At 47.3% G+C, this 24,725-nt stretch overlaps 1 protein-coding gene and 1 long non-coding RNA gene across 4 annotated transcripts in view; one reads left to right on the top strand and one right to left on the bottom strand.

Annotated features, from left to right (window-relative positions):
- Nucleotides 1–5,025: 5,025 nt before the first annotated feature.
- Nucleotides 5,026–20,331, bottom strand: LOC148118988 (uncharacterized). Its single transcript, XR_015735568.1, has 3 exons — nt 19,946–20,331; nt 8,959–9,162; nt 5,026–6,260 (listed from the first exon to the last, which is right to left on the bottom strand). It is a non-coding gene; the product is annotated as an uncharacterized LOC148118988 (long non-coding RNA).
- Nucleotides 20,332–22,880: 2,549 nt separating this feature from the next.
- Nucleotides 22,881–24,725, top strand: part of A4galt (alpha 1,4-galactosyltransferase (P1PK blood group)) — a 36,954-nt gene continuing 35,109 nt past the window's right edge. The window contains exon 1 of one of the 3 annotated variants that reach the window (XM_048445004.3): nt 22,881–23,291. The gene's annotated coding sequence lies outside the window, so the exon portion shown is untranslated. Of the gene's footprint in view, nt 23,374–24,725 lie in introns of all 3 variants that reach the window. The other 2 variants (XM_085678497.2, XM_085678499.2) reach the window with 2 other exon arrangements.

Below are 24,725 nucleotides of genomic sequence, written 5' to 3'. Positions count from 1 at the left end.
CCAGGGGAGGGGCTTTGACACCCAGCCAAACATTCCAGACTCCTTGTATATATGGATGCCAGGGAGCTGGGGTGATGCTTCCAACCAAACAGTCCTACCTGTGACCTTAACTACAAATGGTTCTGTTCTGCCTATCCCAGGAATGACTACCTTGTTATAAGGAATACCCTGACCACTTTGCGACCATGTCTTTGTTTCAAGAGGTCATTAGGACTAACTTGTTGGTCCTGTTCCTGTAACCCTGCCTATTTTGTCTGCAAACCCCCCATTAGGAAACCCCCCAACCCCTGAACTATAAAAGCCGCCTCTTCTTCATATCCAATGCTGACCTCAAACCCCACCTTAGTGGGGGGCAGCCGGTGTTCACGGATAAAACAGCTTGCCTTACTTAATTGCTTGCTTTAATTTGACTGTGATGATTTGAGTCGGTGGTCTTTCTCCCATCTTTGGGAATAGCACTAGGACCACCTGAGCTGGACATATCCTCGCTTCCCATACCCATCTCACTTCCAGCAGAAGCTCATTTGAAGTTAGACAAGCACCTTTTCTCTTGGAAACCAGAGAGAGGTGGAAACTGCCTACAAGCGCGCGGGGGGTGGGGGTGGAGTACCGGCAAGCTGTTTCTGAAAACTCATTCATTCACTCAGCCATTCATTCATGGGTTTTTTTTTTCTTTTTGAGAAAGGGATTCATTATGATTGTGTGGTCTTGGCTAGCCTGGAACTTGCTTTTCTGTTTTGAAACAGTCCAAACTTGTTTTCAATAATGAAGAGTCTTTTCAGGTTCAATAGCGAAACACTGAGATCAAATTTCAGGTGAAATACCCTTTAGTTACCCAGGCCACCTGCAGAGGAGAACTGAACTATAGTTCTGGGTGGCAAAACTCACCTTGAAGGAATTTCCTCCCTTGTAGTCAGAGGGGAATGGCAGAGATAAGGCTTAGCAGTAATTGAGGAACATGCCCAAGGGCTTCCTTCTGCCAGCTACTTTCTAGCTCTCAAAGGTACTACATAGGCTGTAGGGCAGTAAATCAGGTAGTTTGGAACCCGGCAGGGCAGCCACAGCAGCAGATCTGGTTTTCCTGACCTCCCTGTGATAAGGTCTCAGCAGGAAACCTGATTGCTGCAAGGGTGAGGGGAGGGGCACGAAGCAGCCAGGGGGCGTGACTAAACCTAAGGTCTAGCCAGTGCTTCTGAACTCACAGCTCCCTAGTTCAGGTTGGTCTCCAGCTAAAGGCAATCCTCCTGGCTCAGCTTCCTGAGTGCTGGGATTACAAGCATGAACCACCACACTCAGATTCAGCCTCCAGAACTTTGGTTTTGTTTTCAAGACTCGGTTTCTCTGTGTATCCCTGGTTGTCCTGGAATTCCCTCTGTAGATCAGGCTGGCAGGGATTTCTGATTCTCTGGAAACAGAATACACCTTTCTTTCCCTAACCACAGTGGAGCCAGGTTTTCTATTTCCCTAAGACTTCCATCTTTGAATCATTTTTTCTTTTTAAAAAATATTTTTGATTATTTATTTATTAAAGAGAGTCTATGTAACTCTGCCTGGCCTGGAATTCACAATGTGGACCAGCCTGACCTCAAATTCACAGCAATTATTATTCCTTAAAAAATGCTGGCGTGCCCCCGAGCGGCCTGCCCAAGATCCCCGGGCTGCGGGCTCGCAGAGCAGCATCAAGCCAGGCAGAGACGGCTGCCAGAGCGGTGCAGATTCCCTGCAGTGAGCGGCAGAGCGGTGCTCATTCCGGACAGGCTGGTGCTGCCATGCGGCCGGGAGAGTCACCCAAGCGGGCGGGTGAGCAGGCGGCGGATAAAAAGCTTACAAGACATAGTAAATAGACATAAAGCTGAACATAAAGCTAAACATTTATTACTTAAAGGAGAGAGAGACAGAGACAGAGAGAAAGGGAGAGAGAAAAAAGAAACACGTGTGCACACGCCAAGAGAGAGAACAGAAAGAGGCCAAGATGATGACGAGAGGTCAGAAGTCACTGGGAGTGGGCGTGACTTGTCCCTTAAAGGGTCCAGAGACCAAAAGGAATAACATTCCCGAATCCTTTTTATAATAAAAAGCAGGAGATTAGACACCACAGTTTGAAGGAATTGGGGCGGCGAATTCTCAAGACTGCTTCCGGCTGATTTGTGGGCGTCGTCTTTGGGAGGGGAACCCGAGAGAAGGCTGGGTGCTGGTCACATCCTGGCATAGTTGGTCTCTGCTCCCGACAGGTGTCTGTGGCATGGAAATGTCTGGTGTTTCTTGTACCTGGTTAGGGTATTGGCAGAACAGAGGACAAAGTTAAATTAAGGAAAAACATTTTTTAGGACTAGGGAATTGAGGGGGATGTATCTGACCTGTTAAAGGTGGGTTCTTTAATTTGGCTCCTTGGAACTCACAAGAACCCCTTGGGTTTGTAAAAACAGAAGTTTTAGATATATACATTGTATAATGACTGTGACATTTTTGTCACAATATTTTTGTACAATGAAAGGTATTTTTTATTTGGTGGGGCAACCTGGCAAAACCTCTCAGCTATCAAACTTTCAGAGATCTTTGAGAAGGATAAGATTTTACTTGAGTTACTGATTAAAAAATGACAGAGAACTTACTTGGTTGGCACCCAGAGCTACTCTTTTGGGTCCTCCATGGCCGCTGAAGGTTGCACTTGACCTTTGCTGTTTAGTGCAGGGCCTGTCAAGCTCCAGAAGACCCTGTGGGCTAAGAAATCTGTAGGAAGACAGGCCTACCTTGACCTAGGCAGCTAGGCTGTCGATTCCAGTGATTCTCTCCACGTCTGGAGGTCTTCAGTTTAGCTGAAAGGCAGTTTTGCCCAATGGTCAGCGTTTGGCAGTCGAAGCGAACTGCAGATGGACGCTGGTCTGTGACCGTTTGTCTTCTGTCCTCTTGGAGGAAACAGTGCTGCTGCTAAGAGCCAACCTGTCTCCTTTCGTTATGAAAAGTTTTTTAAATAATTAAATACTTAAATATCACATTCTCCAGATCTCTGAGCAGTTGAGGCTGTTTCTTAGGTATAGCTGCAGTATGGAATCTATCTGGAAGGTTGGGTCTAAGCTTGACTATACTGGCTCTTAACAGGTAAGATTCATATTCGTAAAAAGATAGAAAGAAAGAAAGAAAGAAAGAAAGAAAGAAAGAAAGAAAGAAAGAAAACTGTTTGTAATATAAGATTAGTGGCAGAACTGACAATGGTAGAGAACAGCTTAATATTAAATATAAGAGAGTTAAAAGTACATACCAGTTTAAAATATAAGACTTATGATTTTGTAGTCTGAAATGAGATGTAGTGAACAATTATTATACATAGAAAGAATGAACAAGAATTGGGCAACGTGCATGCTTTTGATGGGCCCTATCAAAAGCATATCACTGTGCAAAACACCTGTAACAGAGTTAGTGTTAACAAGAGGATTTCAGTGAACACCGGGGAGGGGAGAAAGGCAGGGCATACATAAGAATGGGAGAGCTTGGTCATGTGACCTAGCTCTCAGCCACGATGGCGAAAAAGTCACCTGACCCCAGTGAACATGGCAGCGACCACGTGTTGTGGGGGAAAAGTTACAATTTTTGAGCTGTAAGGATTTTAAGCTTAAGGAAGAGTGATCTGAAGGCGTGATCTGCCCTGTTGCTGAGCCGCCATGCCGTACCACAAGCCACAGAGGGGAGCACAAGGCTGGAACCGAAAAAACTGCACCATGCCACGGCTGGAATGGAAAAGTCGGCAAGAATTCTAAAAGCCGGGGGCCGCCAGAGCCTGAATTGTGAAAACCTGCGCAAACAGACAACTTCCCCCTAAGTTATATTGAGGCCATTTTTTGAAGAAAGATGGATAAGTGTGGAGGATTTTAAGTAAGGCATCAAAGCATGAGGCTGTATTTAGGTTGGAATGGCTTGCTTCCCATGGTCAAGGCTGTGAAAAACCCACAAAAACCGTGGCACCTCAAGCCTACAGAGAGAACGGCTCCCCGTGTAGGTGAGATGTAGATGAAATGAATACCCAGGGCAAGGTGGCCGGGCATCCACAATCCACATGGGTGCTATGGCCCTACCTGGTTCTGGGCAGATTGCTCAGAAAACAGCAGCTGGGATGCACCATAGCAGCCAACCGTGAGAACGACAAGAAGGAAGGAAAGGAATGAAAAAAGAGAAAGAGAAAGAACTGGGGACCCTGGGCCCCCAGGTGCGGGTATGCTGGGGGCTGGCCATGGTCAAGCCATCCCAGGCACGGGCTTAACAGAGGATGCAAGCTGTAATTGAATGTCAGCGAAGGGAGCAACCACAGCCTCAAAGACCCGCGTTTGGGGGTAGTCCCCCCAACCCTACCTCAGCGGTCAATTCCCAGGTCAAAAGGGGCAGTTAAGCTGGCCAAAATGGGGACACTCACGATTAGAGGCTGGTGTTGTTTGTAGGAGCCTGCCCAGGCAGATGGAACACGTGGGTTATTGTAGAGGAGGTCCTTGGTTCTGATTGTGCCCCAGGAGGGAGGTCGGAGCCCCGGGCGGCGCCTGAAGCCAGAGCTCCACCCCCGGGTGGAAATCTGGGGTGGGCAAATATCTGAGTCGCAGCACCAAATAATATCCCTTAAAAAATGCTGGCGTGCCCCCGAGCGGCCTGCCCAAGATCCCCGGGAAGTGGGCTGCAGAGCAGCCGCGAATCAGGTAGAGATGGCTGCCAGAGCGGTGCAGATTCCCTGCAGTGAACGGGAGAGCAGTGGCTCATCCCAGACAGGCTGGTGCTGCCATGCGGACGGGAGAGTCACCCAAGCGGGTGGGTGAGCAGACAGCGGATAAAAAGCTTACAAGACATAGTAAATAGACATAAAGCTGAACATAAAGCTAAACATTTATTACTTAAAGGAGAGAGAGACAGAAAGACAGAGACATGTAACACCGATTCTGTGTTACCCTCTCTGTACGGTTCACGCACAACTGTACCTCACGCGAGTTTGGGCAAAGGCCTGGAGATTGAAAGAAACACACACACACAAGAGACCTAGGTCATTCGAAAGAGAACAGCCGAATGCCACTTTATTCAGCTTTTTCCCAAACTAATATACTCCGGCCCCAGTAAAGGAATTCCCTCCCAGCCAGGCGGGAACCTGGCGCCGTGTGGGGATTCCTTCCCAGGCAGGGGGTTGGGGGCGGAGAGCAACGGCAGCAGTGGAGAAAGAACCTGGCGCCATAAGAACTTCTCCCGGGCAGGTGGAAATTACCATACCAAAGATGAAGCAAAGCCCTACAGCTAAATCACCAGGCTATGGCAGAGTGAGCACAGGGACAGCAGGAAGCTTTAGCTGGCAGACTAAACTGTCCTCGAGACACACCCCAGGGAGTAAGGGGAGACCGGGGCCCTACAGGTCCCCCTTTTATATAAATTATATGACTATGCCTCTCTTGGGTAGCAATGGATGTCAGGCAAAGCCCCTTACCTGCATTCAGGTCAAAACACATTTCCTGTCTTAGGTTGGGGCAGCCCCCCAAAAACCTTACCCGTCATTGGCTCACTAGTCACCCATCACCAAGTTCAGCCAGATTTATGCCGAAAAATACTCCGGGGCAATAGCTAAAAGGTCTTGCCACATGGCAACATTGACCTGAGCTTGCCTTCGGCTCTGGCACCATGAAATCATGAGGATGATGCCCTAGCACATATAAGCACTCCAAAAGGAGACAGTGCCTGCTCAATCCTTAATTAATCTGCCCAAAATGGAGCCCTTTAAGTAAGGTCTCAGCACTGGTGGAAGGAACCCTGGTATAGCTAACTAGAATAATAAATAATAGCCAATTAGTAAATCTTGTACTCCAGGGTCCATGAAAAACAGCAAAAAGCCTTTTCTGTGACCTAGCAGAGGTAAAAAACCACAACCAACAGCAAAATTAACTGCAATATTCAATTGTAAATTTAGCTCAATTTGAACGGCCACGGCATTTGCAACCTACCCTGAGAGGGTATCCATAGCGCTAGCAGAAGCAACTAACTGAATAAGGGAAAAATCCAGCAGCATTAGCCGCCCTGGCAGCCACAGCAATAGCTGTCAATATCATGGGAAGGGTAGATGGGTAAAGGAAGTCCTTGGCACTCGGACCACCACAGCCAGCTTCTCAGGAACCCAGCAGCTCTTCAGTTGGCAGGTTGGTGTCTGCTGGATCTCTTGGTTTTGTCCTGTCTTCAGGATTCTGGACAGGAAAATCCACAGCACGCACCAGACGCTCAGGTACCCAAATTGGATTGGCAGCATCCTGCAGGAAGACACAGACAGCTCCCCTGCCCCAGATTAGTACAGGATCTGAACCATACCAGGTGCCATCTGCTAGATTCTTCCATTTAACATGAGGCATCCCAGAAGAATTTGGCTGCCAATGTCGCTCAGCAGCGGTCTGGGAATGAGCATCAACAGTCAAAAAATTTAAAATGTATAAAATAAAAAACAAATGGTTCCTGGGGGTGGAACTATAATCCCCCTTTTTTGTTTTATGCAAGTAAGCTTTGAGTGTGCGATGCACTTGTTCTACTATAGTTTGTCCTTGGGGATTATAGGGTATACCCGATTTATGAGAAATAGAAAACTCAGAGCAAAATTTAGCAAAGCCAGCGCTGGTGTAGGCTGGTCCATATGAGCCCGCAAATGCCCTACATACATGGGAACAGATTGGGCCCAAAGCAAAGTTTGAATAGCCAATAACTGCATCTGGACTTGAGATACAGAAGCAATATAAGCTGCAGTTTTCAAAGGCGCAAGAATTTTGCTTATATACTGACTGTTAGTAAAAAGGTTAAATGGAATGTTAGCATATTTCTCTAAGGCCATTTGTACAGTGATCAATTTAGTCACCTGAGCAGATTTAGTATCAATGGGCTGAATGTCAAAATCAGGAGGGGAGACCACCACAGCTCTCCTGGTGGAGGAACTGTCAGTAAATACATTTTTTGTCTCTGCCAGAGGCTGCAAAGAAATAACTTTAGGGAAACACACCGGATGATTTTTGAAAAAGGTGACCAATTTATCAGAAGGATAATGATTATCAAACTTGTAGGGATTAGTGCATAAAAACAAAAACCAATCTATAGCAAAATTTTGCAGCCAAGTTATTTTTGCCTGGGTATATGGTGTAATGACCTTATCAGGTACCCATAGGATGGTTCCTTTTTGCCAAAATACTCCAGTAGGACTATGCTGAGAGGGAAAAATTATCAACTCACAAAAGGAAGTTGGATCTGGCCATCGTTAGCTGTGCGCTTTGCCAGTGTGCGCCTATTTTGTCCCTTAGGTAGCGATGTGGGCGTGACCCTGCTTGGTGCTCATGGCCCCCGGTGAGGAGCGTACCATCGTCCCCCGAAACGCGGGGGGGGGGGGGGGGGGGGCGGGGGAGGAGCCGACCGCCCTGTTGCCCGTTCCTTGGCAGCCCCGCAGGGCTGAGGCGATGCTGCACCCGGCAGCCTGAGTGCACAGCCGGCCTTGACCCAGAGCCCCGAACCGCCGGCGGCCCCACACATCCGGGCCTTTTCTTAATAATAAAGATAGGAGTATTCCAGAGAGAAGTGGATGTCACTATGCATCCTGCCTCTAACTGTTTCAGGAACTTAATCTGTAGGCCAGGCTGGCCTTGAACTCACAGAGATCTGTAGGTCTCTGCCTCCAAAGAGCTGGGATTGAAGGCACGTGCCACTATAATTGGCTTTTTCCCTGGGCTGATTAACTGCCCCTTTACCTGTAGGGCAGTTCCTTTAGAAGTGTCCTGACCTTCCACAATGAAAACAATTCCTAGATCTAGCTCCGCCTTGACCTTCCCTAAGGGCAGAAACAATAACCTGACCCTGAGTGCCAGCAAGGTTCCTGCACACCGGATAAAATCATTTAAATTGACATTTTCATGGGGGCATATAGCCTCCCAACAAAATCTGTTAGCGTTTTTATAGGCTAATTGCTGTTATGACCGGCATAGCTGAGTCCACATCCCCAAGGAGCAACACGGCGGGCATGGCTCGCTGGCCAGCCGCTTGGTACAGCAGCACCGCCAGGGTCGCCTGGGCCAAGCTGGCCAGCAGCAGCAGCGCGCCCAGGGTGCAGCCGGCCCAGCGCTGTGGCTGTGCGGGTTCCAGACACCGCGCCGCCACGCGCTCCGCCTCCGAGCCTCTCTCGCGCAGCACCTGCACCTCAGCCGGTGCCAGCACCAGCACGCTAAGCTGCAGGCCGTGTGCCACGGCCACTATCTGAGCACAAATGCTAAGCCAGCATACTGTCCTTTACCAGTTAACATGTCAAGGTTATGCTGGGGGAAACCCGCGATGGCATTATTTCATGTGGTCTTTTTGCAATTTTTCTACATATTACCTCTCCATAACAAATAATCCTCCCATGAAAGACAGACGCTGCAAAGCTGCCTTTCTTTTTTTTTACTAACTTCTTTTTTATTAGTAGTAATCTCCTTTTTTAGAATTTTTTCTTCCTCTTTTATATCCCCAACTCTCTTAACGTTTTGCTCCTCAAAACTCTTAATAGAATTCACAGATTCTGCTTTTTGAATCTCCTCAAGGGTTTTGTTTAAAATCTCTAGTTGCTCTTTTACTTTTACATCATCACTGAGAAGAGCATCTCTGACTAAGTGCCATAGCAAAAATATTGCTATGGGGAAAAACTTATGGCCCTTGCTCTTTCAGTGAATTTTGAAGGTCAGCCTTTACCTGCTCCCAAACAGTAATATTAAAGCCCCCTGTGTGTAGAAACCAGGGACTAAACTCTCTCAAAAAAAATTAGGCAATTAACTACCTTACACAAAAGAAAACTGTCTTAAGGAACTCTTGTGTTGTCTTATTTTAATACCGGTGCCTTACTTGCCTTGCTTCTCTAAAAGCACTATCAATTGGCCCTTTAACCGGCCCCTTAACATTGGAACAGAATTACTTACACCCATAAGCCAATACACGCTCCCCACTTACCGGCTGGCCAGCCTCCCGAGGGCGATCTCTCAGGGATCCCTATTTCCCAAATCTCGCAGATGCGTCTCCGCAGACGAGTAGCTGTAGCTCCAACTGTAGCTGCTGCTGATCCCAGCGGTGCCTCCAATTGTAACACCCGATTCTGTGTTACCCTCTCAGTACGGTTTGCGCGCAACCGTACCTCACGCGAGTTTGGGCAAAGGCCTGGAGATTGAAAGAAACACACACACAAGAGACCTAGGTCATTTGAAAGAGAACAGCCGAATGCCACTTTATTCAGCTTTTTTCCAAACTAATATACTCTGGCCCCAGTAAAGGAATTCCCTCCCAGCCAGGCGGGAACCTGGCGCCGTGTGGGGATTCCTTCCCAGGCAGGGGGTTGGGGGAGATCAACAGCAGCAGTGGAGAAAGAACCTGGTGCAGTAGGAACTTCTCCCGGGCAGGTGGGAATTACCATACCAAAGATGAAGCAAAGCCCTACAGCTAAATCACCAGGCTATGGCAGAGTGAGCACAGGGACAGCAGGAAGCTTTAGCTGGCAGACCAAACTGTCCTCGAGATGCACCCCAGGGAGTAAGGGGAGACCGGGGCCCTACAGAGACAGAGAGAAAGGGAGAGAGAAAAATGAAACGTGTGCACACGCCAAGAGAGAGAACAGAAAGAGACCAAGATGGCAACACGAGGTCAGAAGTCACTGGGAGTGGGCGTGGCTTGTCTCTTAAAGGAACCAGAAACCAAAAGGAATAACATTAATCCTCCTGGCTCTGCCTCCTAAGTACTGGGATATCCCAACATGCCTGGTCTGATTACTCCAATTGTTATTTTTTTTTATTTACGTGTATGCACGCACACATGTGTGCTCATGGAGGTCTATGTAAGAATAAGTGTGTTAAAATCTGGTAATATGACTATCACGTGGGACGACTTAGAAGCAAGCACTTTCACCCCGAAACCATCTTGCCACCCCTTGATTCGTCTTGATTTATTTTTATTTATGTGTGCTTGTGTATCTGTGTGAGAATATACCGAGTGTGTGGTATCCACGGGAGTCAATAGAGGGAATGGGATTCCCTGGAGCTAGAGTTACAGGTGGTGTGAGTAGCCTAACTTAGGCACTGGGGACAGAACTTGGGGCCTCTGGAGGCAGCTCGTAAGGGCCCGACGAAGGTCTCTCTACCAGTAACTGCCAGTAAGGTTAAGGCTATCCCTAGATATTTAACCAACAATACTCATGTGGTTATGGCATCTCTTCACAGCAATAGAAACCCTAAGACACAGCCCAACACCACGGATGCTGCCGCTACTCCCTAGCATGAGGAAAATTTTAATTAATGACAGAGAATGACTGATATCAACTCTGGCCAATTGCCAAACCACTGGGGAAGCCATTGACTACTTCCCTTAGCCTGGAGAACTAGAGACAGAGAAGATGTCTCTAGTCTAACGTACAGAATCAAACCAAACCAGCATCATGGAAAGTCTCACCTGAAAGGTGGCCTTTATTTAAGCAGAGGCCAGGCAAGGCTGCCACCCAGAGCCAACCCTCCATTCTGTCAGAAAATCAGGGATATAAGACCATTTGGAAGAGGAGATCAGATATTAATAAGACAGCCCCAAGGACGATTCAGAAACAGATAGCTAGGCAGACCAAAGAGTGGATGCAATCAACAACTCTGGAATCAAAAAAGAACCCCAGACACTTCCTATAGATCCCAGCAGAGATCACGGGAATGGTTCAAGAATGAAGTGGCTGACTGACAGACACAAGGAGTTGGGTGAGAACTTGCAGCCTCTGCCCACCCCTGCCAAACCACTACACTGAGGTTAGGATTGAGGGAGTAGCAAGAAAACCATTCAAAGCAATAACAGAATCTATCGAATTATTAGTCTATAACTTACCTCTAAATATTGTCACAACATTTATACCAGCATCTAATCGTGTACTGAGGATGGATGTCTCCTCAAATTATTTCCCCAATGGCATCACATTAAAAATCTTAAACCAGGCCAGGCAATGGTGGTGCACGCCTTTAATCCCAACACTCATGAGGCAGAGACAGATGGATCTCTGTGAGTTCGAGGCTAGCCTGGTCTACAGAGCAAGTTCCAAGAGAGCCAGGGCTGCAAAGAAACCCTGTCTCAAAAATACCAAAAGAATAATAAACAAATAAATAAATAAATAATAAATAAGGACTGTACTGCTTTTCCAGAGATCCTGAGTTCAATTCCCAGCACCCATATCAGGTGAACCACAACCACCTGTAACTCCAACTCCAGGGAATATGACACTTCTTGCTTCCTTAAGCACCTGTACCCATGTGCATAGCGTCCAGCACATACATACACATATACACAAAATTGAAAAGTCAATACATAAATATTTTTAAATAAATAAATAAACCCTTGGACTATATATCACCCAAGTCTAAATCCCCTCTTATAAAACTCTCCAAAATTAAGGGATCATTTACCAAGCAAAAGCCCCTCCATGGAGGTGATAAAACCATCAAAGACATTGCAATTCAATTATCGAGGGAAGATATTATTGAACCCACATTATCTTTTGACTTCAGTAGTTCTGTCTGACCAGCAAAGAAGCCAAAATAGTCAGTGAAGTAATTAACTTTCTCTACAAATACCAGAAAGTTTACCTGATGTGGAAGACACATTATTTTGCTGTGTTTTGTTTTTGTTTTTCAAGATAGGATTTCTCTGTGTAGCCCTGGCTGTCCTGGAACTTACTGAGTAGACCAGGCTGGCCTTGAACTCACAGAGATCCACCCATCTCTGCCTCCCTCCCGAGTGCTGGGAATGCACCACCACTGCTTGGCAGATGATATTTGCTTAAAGATTAGGAATTACAACCCAAAATCCTTTGGCACCATAGGCTATCAGACATGTTCTTTAGCATACCAGTCCATGTGGACTCCAGAGACAGTACTACCTTCACCTGGAGTGGTAAACAACACAGATTCAAGAGCTCTCAAGGCTATGTGAAGAACCCGATCATTGCCCATGTGACACTAAGACAGTCTCTGGAGAAGCTACCTATATTGGACTATCTATTCTTTTTTTGTTTGTTTGTTTGTTTTCAAGACAAGGTTTCACTGTGTCATAGCCCTGGCTGTCCTGGAACTTGGTTTGTAGACCAGGCTGGCCTTGAACTCACAGAGATCTGCCTGCCTCTGCCTCCTGAGTGCTGGGATCAAAGGCGTGAGCCACCACCATCAGGCTGGACTGCCTACTCTTAAACTATATAGATAATATTTTGATTGCATGATACAATAAGGATAATGTTCAAAACCAAATGGAGACAGTGCTTGATACTCCAGTACATGATAGCTGGACCATTAATAAAGGCAGGGAGAAAGGGACAGATGAGAAATTTCTAGGTGTGTTATGGACATCTGAAGGACCGCAGGTCCTAGATACCATATTGCACAAGATTTTAAATATCTCTGCACCCAGGGACAAAACTCAGGTGCAACACCTGATTGGTACGTTTGCAAACTGGAGGGACCACATACCATATTTACAGATTATCATAAAACCCCTCTACAGGGCTATTAGAAAGGCAACTGGTTTCCAACGGAGAGAGGAATAAAGAGAAGCGTTTGAGACAGCCTGTAAGCTCCTCTCTGAGCACTCTGAGCATGCAGCCTGACCAATATTGAACCAGAAGATACTCTAATTATGGATATCATGTTTATTAGGGACTATGAAAACATGACTCTTCATAAAGCAAAATGGAGTTCATCAGCATCTGCCTGTTGGCTTCTGTTGCAAGTGTTTCCCATATGTGCAGAATAGATACTCGTTCTTTGAGAAACAAATCTGGACGTTTTATGAGGCATGCAGAATCCTACACCCAGTCATTGCCAACCACCCTATCTATGGCCATAAGGGAGTCTATTCTAATGAAGGATTGGATCCGTTTAAAGGCAGAGCATCCTTCAAAGGCTCAGCCATAGAAGGAAAGGTATTACAGTGGAACTGGTACCTGTCTGAATTCCTTTGGGACCAGGATGTGTAGCAAAGGCATCTGTGACTTCCTGCACTGAAGAAATAGCTCAATTGCCTATAATTCCCAGACCCCAAACCACTCATCCCTCTCTGAAAAGAGATACCTATTGGACTGCGGGGACCAATGAAATGGTCACAACATTTGGCTAACACGTGGTTCACTGATGGCTCATCAACAGCCAATGGGACCAAAACTAACCGGAAAGCGGCAGCCTGCAGACTGGGAGATGGAATGGCTATTAATGAGGAAGGAACCACTAAATCAGCTCAGCACACTGAAGTAGTAACAGCATTACTGGCTATTAGACAGCTAAGGAAGGCAAAAGGAAAATCTCTATCTTCTCCAGTTCATAGTGTGTGTGCAATGGTACAGCTATGTGCTGGCAAAACTTAGCAAAGCCATCAAAATTTATGTAGCCTATGTAGATGCCCACACAGGCAAGACAGGCAAGACGTCCAAACATAACGGACTGGCAGACAAATTGGCATCGTGTTCACGTAAGACTGGAATATTACAACTTGTTAGGGAACACACTCAGTACGAACCAGAAAGGACGGTAGATCACTTAGTTGGTAAACTTGAAAGTTTACCCTAACACTAAAAACTAGGGAAATGGAGAACCAAACTGAATCAGGACAACCCTATGAGAATAATTATTAAAAGGTACCCTGACTGGGAAATTCAGAAACCTGGGAGCAGTAGTATAACCAGTAAGGAAGAAATCCTAGGGTTAAGACATTGGGACATGTAGGGACACACACTCTGTGCCAACGGTTTCATAAAAAGAGCCCCAATGTACCTGGAAACAGGTCATTAGAGACTGCCACCATTGCCCAGCACTTAAAACCAGATCCATACATCAAGTCCCAGCTGTAACATGGTCTCCTAGACAATTTAATTATAAACTACAAATAGATTTAATTGGATTCTTGAATACTCACAGGGGCCCTATATGCCTGCACCCTTGTAGATGTAAGCACAGAGCTTAAACTAGCCCAAGAAAGTCATAAACCAGACCAGTCGGCAACATTATATACCCTCTGGTGTTGGACAGCCAGATACAGCTGCCCAATAATTATTGAGTCAGCTCAAGGAACAAATGTTACCAGATCTGAAGTTTAGAAGTAGCCCTAGACTCTGGACATACAATGAGACTCCCATCTAGCACGTAACACCTACAGCTGGTAATATAGCATGATGGAATGGATTGCTCAAAATCAAGTTATTCAAACTCAACGACACCAGTTAAGGAAGGCTATTGAAATTGCTTGCTACGAGTTAAATCCTAGACCAAGATTGAATAGAGCTTCTCCCTTAGAAGAGGCTATTAAATTAGACTTAGAGCAACCACCGGATATTTCCAGACCACACAGAATAACTCCCCATAAATGTGTTTACAGGGACAGAAATAATCAAGACTTAAAGGAGACAGAAGCCCTGGAGCCTGGAACAGACAATGCAATCTGGACCACAGACAAGAAAGAAGATCTGAATCTTAGAGAGTTAGATGATCTACAAGCATAATGTGCCTAGGACCACACCGAATACACTGGGCTTGCCCTTTCATAAGGGAAGTAGTGGTCTTAGGAAGGATTTAATCAGCACTGGCACTAACACTGGTGCCTGGACAGAGAGGGAAGGAGCACTTGGCAAGGCAGGGCCATAGAAACTTGAACAGGAAATAAACCAGAACGCATGATGGAGCAACACCATGGCATCGATATGCTGCGCCATGGCACCCAGGACACTGTTCCTGGGACTCATCCTGTTGAATTCTATAAGCTTTACCATTACCCAACGAGTCAAGCTCAAGCTCCTATTGTCCAGTTCGCCATCACCAACGCCAACACCACTGAGCTCATCAGAATCAGGGACATTATCAACAACCACGTCTACAGCAACAGGGACAATAAAAGAAGCTATAGTGGAGGCGACCATATCAACAGTTATAAAACAAGTAGACCAAGACTCAAGCATGATATTGGTGACTTACCCTACTATACCTTGACGGAGTCCAACTGGAAAACTGGGATCATGAACAGTTCTTTCTAACTGTCACATACACCAAGAAAGCATTCGATGCTCAATATGCTCATTGTGAAGCTATTGGGATACAGTTTGGTATAGCCATTGTGACGAACAGAGGAAGGTTAACGCCTGCTTCGATTTTGAGAGCCACAGTCACCAGTGACCAAGAGGAAGCAGAAAACACCAATTTTGAGGAAAGAAATTCATTGAAGCTGAAACACAGAGTTGGAGAAATAGCCATCTACAACTCCCACTGGAGAGAAATAGCTCTTAAATCATCCTGCCACCTTACAGTGAAGAACAAGGAGAGAAAAAGACAAGATACTAGACATGGCAGACTCCATGTTTGACTGTGAAATAGCCAACACCAAATTTCTCTAAGCATTTTGTGCCCCATATACATGGGAAATGAACCCCATTTGGCTACCAATACAATGAAACTACAGGGATCAAACATGAAAATGTATATGATTACATCAACATGAGTGGGTATGATACAATTTGCATCCCGAGGATGCCCTAGGTCCTATCATTCCTTTGTGCCATGGTATCACATTAAAAAACAAAAAAGGCAGACAACAGAACCTTACAATGGTGGAAAACTGCAGGCAAGGATCTTTCCAAACTGGAACCCTGGAAACAGACACACCTAGGACGTCCCTATTATTTCTACATGATGCTCCCAGTACCACAACTCAAGGAATGTGGCATTGGAGACGTTTTGTGGTCCATAAGCCCATACTCAATAATATCACATGCAGGAACACTGCACAGGGTCTCAATTCAATGAGGTATATGTCTTCCCCATAATGCAGAAATCCAATGGAACCAAAGAAGGCAGCCTAACATCCTGCATCATTGATCGAGGAGAACTGGATGAGAGCAGCAAATTCTTCACAGCCCACTACAAGCCAGCATTTGTCAACCCTCCTACCTCCCCACCAATGGTTACTGGCAAGCCCATGATAATGACTGACCTCAGCCTGCCTGCAAGATTTAAATTACACCTAGGACCCAGAAGATCTCATTTACCTTCAATCTCAAAGCATGGCTCCCACCCAAGGAACTCTGCTCTGAGCCTGATTTTAGGAGCATAGCAGTCTTCCCTACTCCTCAGGAACAGGTTTGCGGGAAGAACACCCTGACAAGTGATGCTGCTGGACTGTGTCAGTTGGCTTTTCACACAGAGCTGGCTAACACCTTCTGTCCTTTCGGACATCAATGTAGATATAGCAGAAATCATACCAACCCATAAACATTGACTAATAATGCCTTGTCCGATGGACTAGCTACTACTCACAAACCGATTTATAGGCCTTCATCTGGAACTAAATTTATTAAACCAACTTTGGCAGATACTCATAAATATACAGCTGGATATTTGAAGAGACTAGCTGTAGTCAACCAGATCTCTCAAAATTATCTGCTACAACTTACTCAGAGGAACAGACAAGAAGAAGAAGATCTCCACGCAAGACTCACTTTTCAAGGAGTAAAGACAGACTTGTCTCAGCTCTTTCCTACAGGATCTGGAACAGAAACGGCAGTCTACAAGACTCTACCAGAACCAAGGCAAACCTCTTGGTATGAGCATGCATTCTACAGAATACATTTACTCTTAGTCTATCCAGACAATGCGGCCCCAGGTTATTACACATACCCATTGCCTAAGAAACTTGGGGACAGATTGCTATACCCACTGATTCTTTCCTATGGACTAGTTGGACTAATACAGAGGATTCTGCTACCTGGAGGAATATACCATCTGACTCAAGATCAGTACCTTTCTGGCCACCCACCCTCTGTCTAAATAGTGCAAATATCAGAACTGATCCCTTCTGACCAACTCACAGACTGTGGCAATGGAGTCCTCAAGATATCTGTAACATCACCATGGACATCTTGGCCTCCCCTTCTTGTTCTGTAGAACCTGACTGTGGGGCTATATATAATGCTATAGAATCATAGCACATCTCCCAGGACAGGCAAACATGTCCAGGATATTTACCCTAATCTGTGAACAGGACATGCTTTTGACTTAGGTATGTTATACAACTATAACTATAACTATATATATATATGTCACTATATATGCATATCAATGAGCACAAAGATGACTCACTAGGAAAGGCCAGGAAAGCCATTAATGACATTTCCATTGTTCTCGCCTTTAACATGTGATAATTACAGTCAATGGAGATTACTAGGGATAGACCCTGGGAGGACAGATAAAGTCCGACATTTATCAGCTGCACTCAAAACAGAGTGCTTATTGCTTATGTTCATAAAGTTAGCAAGCTCAGGAAATGCTCTTTATCTGATGTCATGCGGTTGGTAGGCTGCCTCGATTTGACTATTCTTGCTTTCCAATGTGGAACTTATTCTACTGGATAAACAAGAGCTTTTGGCTTTTCATATACATTATATTGAACCATTGAGCATGTAAATTCTTTTTTTAAAATAATTTTTATGGTTTATTTAACTTTATTTTATGTGCATTGGTGTGAAGGTGTCAGATCCCCTGCAACTGGATCTTCAGACAGTTGTGAGCTGCCACGTGGGTGCTGGGAATTGAACCTGGGTCCTCTGCAAGAGCAGTCAGTGCTCTTAACCACTGAGCCATCTCTCCAGCCCCTGAGCATGTGAATTCTTTATGATTATTTTGGGCTTGTTTAATAAACTTCACTTTGGAAGGGCTATGACAGCGGGCTCCAGAGACTGTCTGGAGGAGCAAACCAGCCATGCACGATTCCAGCAGACACATCTGTGCAGACTGTGATTGAAGAAACTTCTTCAGAAGATGTTTCGTCTCCTTGGCGACACCAGGAGAGTTGTAGTCTAGATTCTTGCTTCTACCCCACCAAATAAATGCCATTTTTTTCCAGAAGAGGTGATCTGTATAGCCTGGTCTCAGACCCAAGACGGGCACCTCTGGAGACTCGCCAGACTTGCTGGTACTCTATACCCACCTCTTGATTTTCCATAAGATTAGCAAACACAAAGCTGAAAACAGCACTGGAAGCGAATTACAAACTCACTGGACTCGTAGGTGCTCTTTTCATTAATAAAAAGGAGAAATACCTGGCCCACGGCCCTGACCCACGTGCTTGATTCTGATTAGGTCAGGATGATGCTCGGCTCAGTGGCTCATCTCGGAGCCCTACAGCTCCCACACCTGCTGGGTACCCAGCCCCTGAATTTCCTGTAAACAACCTGTTACACTTGTAGCTGCTCTTAGCAAAACAACTTGTTTTTTCCTGTTTGTAGCTACTCTGAGCATGAGACCCTCAGGAGTTCCTGATGGTGGGGGAGTGGTTTCTGGTGGGTTTGGCTGGGGCGTGGCTATCAGTTAAGGATCCATAAATAAGTGGCTCTGGTACACAATAAAGGAGCATTCTTGTTTCAAGGATGACCCATCCCTCTGTGTGTTTTGTGCGTTTAAATCTCCAGGCCCTTGCCCGGCTCACGAATGGTCCTGTAGTGCAGGCTCCGCACTACAGGCGTAGTACCGTAGTACACGTAGTAGTACGGATGGTACAGGTACCATTTACTCCACAACATTTTTGTTTGAAAGTGATTGCATTACCTTTTATTTCTGAATGGGGTTTTCCGCCTGGCACATACCACACCCCGAGGAAGTACATACAAATTTGGGAAAATACGCGTGTGCTGTAGAGATCACTGCAGTGTCCTGTGATGTGACATCAGACACTTGTGTCACCGTGTTTTGCTCAACCCTGTGTGTTCCATTGGCTGAGAGTTCTCTCCTTCCATTTGTCTCGCTGTATGCTTTCTCCTTTGCCTGCTTTGGCCTAAATTTGCAGTTTGCCGTGGAACTATGATGTTAAGCATTCTTATGTGTGGTCCTCATTGACACTTTTTATGCCACAAGGACCATAATGGACATAGTAAAAAAAGGCCTTTTAGACATGTAAAAATAGCTTAGTTAGGCTCCCCAGTACATCCAAGGCTGCACCTGATAACTGGAACCCAGGGACTTCACTTACTCAAGATAATGAGAACCAAGACTGGATGCCCATGACACCCACTGGACAGTATACAAAAGCAGAGGCCAAGAGCAATGCTCTGCAGCACACCTGGAGAGATGCCACCTTGATTTGCCCTGCGGGTGGAGAGGATCCCCAGGCCCTCGGATCAGAGACTTCTGCTAGAGACTGGACCTAACCTTGGAGACGGGTGAGCAGCCATGGAGAGACAGGCTTGGGAGCGTAGTTAGGAATTTAGAGTGTGGAGACCCTCGGCATGATAAAAATATAGCTTTTGTTGTACCAACTACACATATCTGCCCCTTTGCTTGCAACATTTAGCAAATGCTCTTAACCACTGAGCTGTGTCTCCAGCTCTGGTTTGTTTTTCTGAGAGAGGGGCTTATCTACTCCAGGCTGGACTGGAATCCACTAGGAAGCCTAGGATGACCTTTAACTTCTGATTCTCTGGTCTTCGTTCCTCATGCGCTGAGTTTAAAGGCGTGCACCACCGCGGGATGATAGTGGTGCGCACCTCTTCATCCCAGCACGTGGGAGGCAGAAGCAGACGGGTCTCTGGGAGTTCAAGGCCAGCCTGGTCTACAGTGCCAGTTCCAGGACAGCTAGGGCTGTTTCAAGAAACCCTGTCTCTAAAAACCAAAACCAAACCGAACTAGAACAGAAAAACAAAAAATTGTGTACCTCCATACCTGTTTTATATAGGCTGGGGATTGGACTCAGGACTCAAACATGCTAGGCATGCACTCTGCCGCTGAGACCCATCCCTATTGCAGGATAAAACATTTTCAAAGTGTTTCCAAATGGCTTGTTTTCCCCTCCCTCCACCTCCTACTCAGGAGCACTTCCTCAGTGGTAAGAGAACTATTTGGCTCTTGTAGATCAGACCCCTGAGCATATGGGGGGGGGGGGGCAGAGCGGGAGACCTTACCTCATTTCCTTTTCTCTTTTGCAGCGCAGGGGCTGGAACTCAGGGCCTTACCTTTGCTCCAGCCTAGGCAAGCTCCACTAGGAAGCTCCGCCCTCAGCCCCTGGATCTTTTCAAAATTGAATCACTTCGTTCTCTGCCTTGGGAAACCCTCCCCAAACCCCCATGTGAGCACACATGGGACTCTAGACCGTTTCCACAGCCAGAGTTTCAGCATCTCTACACCCGTTCTTTCCTGGCACCTCAGCGTCCCTCCTAAAGCGTCCATTCGAGTCCTCTTGTTCACCCTGGAGAAACTTAGGCAGGCGGGTGCAACACCTGCCCTCAGCCCCGCATGCTTCCAGGCTTGCTAAGATGGTATCACCTCGAGGCCTTCCCAGGGCTCCCAAAACCTGTTCATTGCAGAGGGTCTGGGTAAACTTTAACCATTTACCCTCTGGGTGTTAGGTTACAGACCCTGTGCACAGCCGCTCCCCCGCCCAGCCCCCCTTCCACCCCACCCCCCCTCCCCCGCAGCTCTCTGGTGGAGGAGAAAATTGATAAGCCAGTCTAGTCTGGCCTTGCAGTCTGTTTCCCAACCCTTCCCCACCTTCAACCCAGGCCCACGACGATCTCAAATTATAAGTTGACTTTAGCTAGTGCCTTGCCACCTGGTGATTCCAGGCATTATAACAGGCATAGCAGGGATGAAACCTTTCTAAAGGGACACTTTGGCAATCAGACTATTGAAGCAATGAACCCTAAAAAACACCTACTTCCTTCCAGGAAATTTGTGCTGGGAGAGAAGAAGGTCATGAACTAGGGTCAGCCCCGGGAAAACTTTTCTCTCAGAAAGAGTCACCATGCTGGCTGACAAGTGGTGATTCACCACACAGGAGAGACAAGGATGGTCCGCAGTAGGCGGGACCACACTTTGACTGACAGCTGCTGAGATAGGGATGACTCTGGCTTTTACTTAAACCTCAACTTAACTTGAGGAGCCTGAAGATGGATAACTGTTAAATCTTTAAATTAATAAAAATTAAAACCTCCTCTCCCTCTCTTTTTTTCCTTTCTTATTTTATTTTTAGGTTTTTTTTGTTTTTTTTTGTTTTTTTGTTTTGTTGTTGTTGTTGTTGTTTGAGACAGGGTTTCTCTGGGTAACAGCCCTAGCTGTCCTGGAACTTGCTCTGTAGATGAGACTGGCCTCGAACTCACAGTGATCCACCTGCCTCTGCTCACTAGTTATGTCACTTGCTATTCTTACAGAGAACCTGGGCTCAGTTTCCAGCGCCCACATGGTGGCTCACAACCATCTATAATTCTGGTACCAAGGGATCTGATGTCCTCTTTTGGTCTCTGTGGGAACGAGGCATTCACACAGTGCACAGACACGCACGCATACAGGCAAGAAGCACTCACACACACATAAAATAAAAATTAACCTTAAAAAGAAAGAAAGAAACCCTTATTCTCTGGGATTGAAGGCGTCCTTCCTTCAAGACCCTGTCATGGCTTCCGAACCTCTGCTAATGTAGTTTATCTGAAGGGCAGTATGTCTCAGCACCAGTCTACAACAAACCAACAGTCTTCTTAAGATTTTTTAAAATTCGTATGTGTGTGTGTGTGTGTGTGTGTGTGTGCATGTGTGGGTGCAGGTGCTCTCAGAATCCAGAAGAGGGCGCCAGATTCCCTGTAGCTAGAGGTACAGGCTGTTGTAAACCACCTGATGTGGGTTCTAGGAATAAACTTGGCTCCTCGTGAAGAACAGCAAACACTTAACTGCTGAGGGTATCTTCAACCCTTAACCCTTCTCCCTCTGGGCCCCCCCGACTCTGTAGCCCTAGTTTGGCCTGGAACTCATAGAGATCTGTCCGCCTCTGCCTTCTGAGTGCTGGGATGACAATAACGTTAATTTTTGAGACAGAATGTCACTGAACCAAGAGTTAGATGTCTCTGAGTTAGACAACTGTCTTCCCAAATATGGAGATTACAGTTGCACCCTGCGGGGACTTTTTTTTTTTTTTAACATGGATGGAAGGACTCAAACTCAATCTCATGCTTGTCTAATAAACACTTTCTCCAAGCTAGTCATCTTCCCAGACCCTTGTCTGAGGGTCTGTTTGTGTATGTAGTCGTTTTGGGACAGGGTCTCACTGTGTAACTCTGGTGGTCTTGGAGCTCACTACGTAGACCAAGTTGCCTTGAACTCATGGAGACCTGCCAACCTCTGCCTCCCGAGTTTAAAGGTGTGTAGTGTTATGCATGGCATTATTTGGGTTTTCAGGTGGGAAAAACCTGTCTTCCCAGCATTTGTGAGGCAGAGGCAAGTCACTAGTTTAATCACGATGGTTTATACATATATCCATTACCAAGAAATTTGTGGGCTAAAATGAGACCCAGTCTGAAAAATCCAAAACAAAATAAAAACCCTGGAGTAAGGAGCACTAATGGGAATGAGAGGGGCAGGCTGGCCAGATGGCTGTCAGCTGGAGGCTGAGGATCTCCTGGAAAAGAAGGGGTGGGCACACCCAAGAGCTGGGTAATGTCAGAACCGGGTTTGGGGGATGAGAGTTGTCTACAGATTCACTTATTCAAAACCTCTTTACCCAGACTGTTCTGAGAGTCGGGATAGGGTGTTTCCATTTTCTCAGAGTCCTGGACGCCGATTTGTGTGGTGAGAGTGACGAATGGGGGCGGACATCCAGCAGGGGAGGAGAGCTGGCTGGGAAACTGCCTCTAAGGGACAGCTTGCAGTGGGCCCAGCCCTTTCCTGGATCACAGCAGGCCAGGGAGTGGAGAGTGTTTTCAATAGACGCTGGGAAGTGGCCTCAGGCCGACTCAAGATCAGACTCGTTCCTTCTCAACTGCAGAACATTCAAGTAACTACCCAAACCGCTTTGAGCCTGAATTTTTGTTTTTGATTTTTTTTTCTTCATCTGTTAAAATGAGAAAACGGAACCACGGGTTGGGGACTCACTCCTGTCTTCCCAGCGCTTGGGAGGCTGAGGCCGGAGGACTGCTAGGAGTTCGAGCGCAGCATGGATTAGAGAGAGAACCCGAGGGTCTCAGAATAGGATTGCGTGCCGTGTAGCGTGGGTGGCTCGGAGGCTCAGAAAGCGGTTCACACCTGTTGGTTACCGGCTAGCGATGACTCAGGTCGTGGTCCCCGATCAGTCAACACCCCCCGCCCCACCCCCTCCGAGCTCCCGACACTGACGACAAGCTTCAAGCGAAAGGTTGTACAGGGACCCGCGGGGCAGGGCGAACTGACCCCGCCCAGGCCTGGAGGGGCGGCGCTCCTGTCCGCTGTGCTCACGCCACCGCCCTCCAGGGCCGCAGTAGCTGCCCGCCGCCGCGGGAGCCAGAGGTACTTGGGGTTCGGGGTCAAGGCAGCGGGCGGGAGTACTCGTTGGGATCCAGGGCTCCCCTGATCTAAGCATGGCGGGGAGGTAAGCCTCGAGGCCCCAGAGACCCGGGTCCCCGCCCGGCCACCTGTTCCACAGGTGACAATTGTCCGCGCATCAGTTCCGCGCTGTGGTCCCTCCATCACCGCCTGTACCCGAGCTGCGCCCCGAAGTTGAGCCCTGCACGGGCTAGTCTGGGCCGGCTAGGGTTCCGAGAGTCACCCCGCTGCCCCGTCGGATCTTGGTGGGTGAGGTCCACCGGGGAGGGGATCGACTGGGGATCCGAAGCCCGTTGCCAAAGTGCTGCTCGGCGACCTTGGGCGCGCAGGATATCTGGGAGGCCGCGGCGGGGCGAGTCCTGGAGAGAACTGGACCATCGCGCGCTTGCGGGCCAGGAGTCGGCGCTGGCTTTCCGGATGCTCCGGCCTCGGACCCGCCGCACGGGGAAGGGTCTTCAGGTGGAAGGGATAGGCTGGGAAAGAGCTGGATAGCAAGGAAAGCCGGCATGGAGCCGTTGATCCCAGCGCTCGGTCCGGGGATCAGCGCGCTCTCGCCTCTTCTCCAGATGAGAACAATTGAGGTGGGATTGGAAGCCTGATGGGATTGGAAGAGGCTGCGGCTGGGAGATCTACGTAGATCCTATCTACGCTTCTTCAGTTAGGGCGAGCCCCCTAACCTCAGTTTCCTTGCATGGGGCTAGAAGTTCTCATCTGCTTGTCATTCTGCTGAACCTCTCGTTTGCTGGAGATTAAAAGTCTCCTCGTGGACCCTCTAATCTCTCACGTCCAGGGCAATCTAGCTGCTGCAACCCCACCCGGTTCCGAAGTGCCTACCTCTCCCCCAACACCGCTCTGACCTTCCTGCTTTCTGCTAAAGAATGAGGAATCCGATGTAGTAGGGCTGCCCCAGCCCCTCAACTGCACACGCAATCACCCCAGCCTCTGATCTTGTGTGGGTTCCTAAAGCCACCTACGCGCTTCTTAAGCGGAAATCCCACAAAGGAAAGTCCTCAAATCAAAGGCCTAAATACACTGGAGCTGGGTGGAGGGAGTCCCGGCCTCCTGGGTTTTTTTGTTATTTTGTTTTTGAAAACGTTTTTCCAGCGGCTCATGTGTTGGTCCCTGCCTGAACCGCTCAGTATGAGGGCTCCTACCTGGAAATTCTCTTGGGTTTACTTTGTTTCTTTGCGTCAGTTATGGCCCTGCAGCTGTCTAGGTTGGCAGGATTAGTCCCAGAGAGAGGTTGTGATTCAGTGGGAGGCGTGATGAATGGCCCAGGGTAGGCAGGGTCAGGTAGGTGGCTGTAACTTACGGCATCAGCCCAAATCAGCCTGGTCTTGGTGGGGATGGAAATCCTAGTCCATACCATCAGTGACCCAAAGTAACACCTTTGTTGAC

The sequence above is a fragment of the Myodes glareolus genome, chromosome 19 (genome assembly GCF_982192425.1).
Source record: "Myodes glareolus chromosome 19, mMyoGla1.1, whole genome shotgun sequence".
In the NCBI taxonomy this organism is placed as follows: domain Eukaryota; kingdom Metazoa; phylum Chordata; class Mammalia; order Rodentia; family Cricetidae; genus Myodes; species Myodes glareolus.
This window is presented reverse-complemented; position numbering and strand designations above follow the sequence as displayed.